Source organism: Phaethon lepturus, unplaced genomic scaffold, assembly GCF_000687285.1.
Source record: "Phaethon lepturus isolate BGI_N335 unplaced genomic scaffold, ASM68728v1 scaffold26700, whole genome shotgun sequence".
Taxonomy (NCBI): Eukaryota; Metazoa; Chordata; class Aves; order Phaethontiformes; family Phaethontidae; genus Phaethon; species Phaethon lepturus.
Window position 1 is genome coordinate 2,132 of NW_010514452.1, and position 4,850 is coordinate 6,981.

The following is a 4,850-nucleotide window of genomic DNA, read 5'->3' on the forward strand; positions in this document are numbered from 1 at the left end:
GAAGCTGCATGTCCTAGAAGCAGAGTGAGAGCATGTGTGCCTCTCCTAACATACTCCATGTATTGATAGCTTATCCACTCTGAAGCCTACTGATGGTATTCCAGAGCTGAGCTCTTTGAGGAAGTAATTGGTAGACTTCAACTTTGCATCGATTGCATGTGCAAAACGATTTATCTTTTCAGAAATGCACAACGGTAGAGAGACAGGAAAGACAATCCTAAAATGAAACAGAACAGTTCTGCTGATTGTTGCAGTGCTTTGCTTTAGGCATTTTCTGCCTTCATTTTGGACAGGAGCAGCGCTGAATGTAAGCAAAAGCCAGACCGTGGCCCGAGTCAGATGGGGCACTCAATCCATTTGAGCATTGGTATCTTGCTCTTGCACTGCAGTGGGCCAACTCAGTTGTAGATTAGTCTTGAGAAGGTGTTGTGAATAGTGCAAGCGTCCAGAGGACTTGTCTTCCTGAAAGTGGAAGCTTTTGCTGGTGGTTGGAACTGGCAGGGTGCTGGGACTAACCAGAAGTAGTTGAGTAGCACTGGCATGGCTGTTAGGGCTGTTGTCCTTTTATCATTGCAACTGTTTGGGGTAAACAATGTCCCTGAATTGTTTCTTTGGCAAGAAGAGGATTGCAGTCACTTTCATGTTTTCTATAAATAGGAGATTGCTGATCTCTGCAGTGGGAGCAGAATTAAAGCCTGTTTCACCCTGCTGGTGGCCTGACCTGTCTTGATTAACACCTGATAGTCCATTTTAAATGGTAACCACTTTCATGTTAAAATAAAAGGGCGCAAGTGCAGCAGCAGACCTGGAAACAGACCAGTAATTCAGAATAACCAGATCTAGAACTTGGATGAAAAGGTTTTTCTGTGTGAAAACAACCTCCAATAGCTTTTAGACCTGCTGAAGAAGGTCAGCCAAGTTATTAAAGATGCTAACCTTCAGCAAGTTTTATAGAAAGAGGTGCCTGTGGAGAGGAGTGGGAAATTTGGTTTATACACTTGGTGAGGGGACTGTTACATGGAGTTCAGCTCTTACAAGACTCCGGAGAATCCATGCAGGAGTTTGATGTACAACTGCTCCCACAACAGGAACAATTTCTCGTAGTGCTGCACCCTTGTAGATAGGAAGGTGGTTTTAATAAGTCACAAGGCTCTAATCTCCCTTTATGTGAGGTTAAAGCATTGTATAGTGTGTTTCTCTGGTGAACCGTCATGGGCTTTTCTTCATCTCTGACCACATTTTTTGGCTTTTGGCCTACAAGTTGGCAATGGTTTGCTGTTTCTCACTGCTAATGGCAGATGCTCAGTAGCCATAGCCATTTTTGAGAGGGTCTTCCTTAGATCTGTTTGTAGGCTGTAGATCTGAAGCCCCCCATCTTTTTGCTGTAGGGCTTCCACAGATGCTTTCATTTGTTGCAGATCAAATCTCCTTCTGCTTACCTCCTTGTTTACGGCTGCAAAATATCTCGGTGCTAACTACAAGTCTTCCCCTGGGAGAAATGTTTGGGAAAGTACTTGGTGTATTTTAATCTGATAGTTCAGCCCTTGGAAACAAGAAGCTGGTTCCAAACTTGTCCACCTGGTATTTCAGAGATGCTCGCCTGAGAATCTCCCATTTTTGTGGTCTCTGAAATAATCCAGTAAGTTTCTATGCTTTCTGTTCTGTGTACAGCCTTGTAAACATGCATTTATTTATCCCGGAAACATTAAAGGGCTGGATTAGGCAGTGCACAGTTGAAACTCAGCAACAGTAATGGTGTCAAGCTCTAGCAGGCATCCTAATTTCCTCTGAATTGCAGATGTCCACGTACAGTGTTTGCGGCTGCTTACTGGCATTGCCATGCTGAGAAAGAGAGAAGGAAAAAGCAGTATTTTGGTCTTTGATACGAGTGCAGGGGTTCTTCCCTACCTGGGTTTAAAGAACCTTGGTTGGTTGGTTTGTTTTGTTTTTAACTAGCGTAGGCTGCGCAGAGGGAGGTGTGTGAAAGGAGGAGGGAACATGAGGCTTAGAAGAGCATATGGTGAGCGCAGGCCAGGGCGTAAGTTCACTCACAGAAGTATCAGTGCAGTTCATAATAAATGGAGACTGCCTTTCCAAGTCCTTTAAATTCCAGCGCATGTGACCATGGAAACAGCACTGGGTCACTGTGTGTTTGGTAAATCTTTCAAGCACTCCTTATAAACCTAATAAAACAGGCTTTCCAGCTGGTCAGGTAAGAATTTTAAACCCAATTTCCATCCTTGCTTTTGAAGCGGGATTAAGTAGCCATTTTCTAACGGTATAAATTTCGTGTGTGAATTTCTGTGACTATTAACTCCTTAAAATACTTTACTCAGTGAGCTGTTGCACTGAGATATGTTTCCTTAAAATAGACTTAATTGCACTGAAGTGGAATTTCCCAGGAAGCTTGAGCCTTTCAAATCGTACTTGGAAAAAGCTTTCTATTCTCCATAAAGAAAATGTTATCAGTTTTATTTTTCTGTAACTATCTTGAAGCTCTACTTACTGTTAATTTTACGTCCCTCTTGTCTTCTGGATTGAAAAAATAGGGCCAGCTTTCTTGCTTATGACATTTGGAGATTTCGTAGGCACCGTGAGCCAAGAGGCTGATTTTTCCCATCAAGCAGCCCTTATGGTGTAAACAGCTCATGGGTCAGAAGAGCTTAAGTGATGCGCTTACCTGGAGTTAAGCCATCACTCTGGGATTTTGACTCTGTAGTTGTTTGCTGAACAAAACAGGGTAAGGACTAGTTACTATAAAATGAGATGAGTGTTAAAGCATAGTAAGATGAGATTTATTTTTTTCTTGATAATACTTTCTTCTAAGCCTTGGATGTCTAAAGTCGAATAGCATGTACCGATATCAAAATTCTAAATTTTTGTCTTTTTTTTTTTTTTAAAGGAGCTTGCTATTAGTTGGGAGAACTTTGAATCTTTCCAGGAAAGGTTTGAACTACAAAAGTGAGGAAATGCACCTTTATTAGTAGTTTTGCTTTCATCAAATTTCACTGCAGGTTATCAAGGGCACTTGCATGAAACCGGGATAGAGCTTTAACATCAGATCATTTCCCACTCCACCCTCTTGTTTCAAGGTACCTGCCGGTAGTGCCTCTATCGTGGCACTGCACTGAGTCTGCACTCAAAGTGATTTACAGATCTGCTAGGGAAAATGCTTTGCGGAAAATCAGCACCTTCTGGAGGAAGAGAGAACGTCACTGTGCTAGTACCTCTGTTAGAGAGCAACACGGAGAAATGCCATGTGGGCAGGATCCTCTGCATGTCTCCTCCCTTTCTGATGCAGTATAAATACCTTCAATGACACTGAATTTAATCTAGCTGCAATGCCCGCTGCGCAAAGTGTGCATCTTACTGATTCTGTGGTCAGGTGAGTATTTGTTTACATGGAAAGAGTTGGCAGTTTTCAAACAGCAGAGTATGACCACACTGTTTCTGTCCTCTTATGAAGATCTCTAACTTTTGGATCAGCTGAGGAAACATACTGTTCCCTGCATCCCTTTGATGTAATTCCCAAACACATACCCACTTGTGTACATATGCAGACCAGTGGTTGCAAGCCGTGTGAAGTCTGGCAGGAGGGATAGACACGGGGTAACCTGCAGGGTAGGTCTGAATTTCCAGCCTCCAGCAGAGCTCTGGTTTCAGAAATCTGCAGGGCGGCTGTGTTGGGTCAGCTGGCGGTAGCCCAGTGTTAAATAGCTTGTTTGTGCTGGGCTGGATGTAGTTTCCTGCAAGCTTGTCTGTGCTCTCTGGCTAATTGTGCTTCCTCATCCTACTTCGTGTTTGATAACGCTTCCTCTGGCTTTTGCTGTGGAAGTCTGCAGGAACTTTGCCACTGACCTCTGCATCTTTTAATGAAGGGCAGTGTGTTTGTTCTGCCTTCTGCCCACTCTTACCTTTATTGAACTTGCTGCTTACCCGAAGCAATGTTATGCAGAACGTGTATTCCCCGTAGGCGGGCTGACAGTAAGCTTTGTGCATGCTTTATCATCGTGTTCGTGTACCACAGGTGTATTTATAGACAGGAGGAGGCTGAATACATTCAGGGAAACTTCTGCTTTTCTCTTATATGAAAAATGAATTCTTGGTTTGCAGCAGGTTAGCAACATTAGGTAGTGGTATTTGGCAGCCACAGTAGATTGTTAATTCAAGGAAGCTCGACTGAGGATAAGTTTCATATTTAATGATTTGATGAGGGTCTTCACAGATACACTTTTGTGTCAAATATCTGGCAGGTGTTTGGTATTGCAAAGGAAAGCTGGTGTTTGATCTGAGGTATAGATGTCTTTGATGTTAGGGAAGGTAGTTTTCTGAGATCTAACGGGGTCACTGCAGCAGGGTGTTTCTTGTTGCTGATGAGTTTCTGGGATCTCCCTCCTCTCATTTCCTCTCTCTGGTCTTCTTCAAGGATTTCTTGCACTGAGATGTTAGTACTTGCTTTTATTTTTTTAAGGTTCTTAGAAGTTCAGCATTGACTTCCTGAAAATGAAATGAGAGAATCTCATTTTCTGCTTCAAAGCTGCCTTTAAGATCTCTGGATTGCTTTGTTTTCAGAGTGTTCTGTAAGCAATCAAAGGCATTTGAGCATGTAACAGACCCATCTCAATCTGATCTGCTTTCAAGTGTAACCATATTTGTACATGCTGATGCCTGTTTTATGTCTCCATTTCATTCTTTTTAAAGTCTGTGACCTTTTCTTTAGGATCCTAATAAGCAGTTTTCCCTGTTGGATACCTCAGTGAGAGTAGATAATTACTACACACAATCATGATTTGATCTAAACGGGCATACAATCCCAGCTGGAATGAGTATGTCTTCCACATTTCACACTC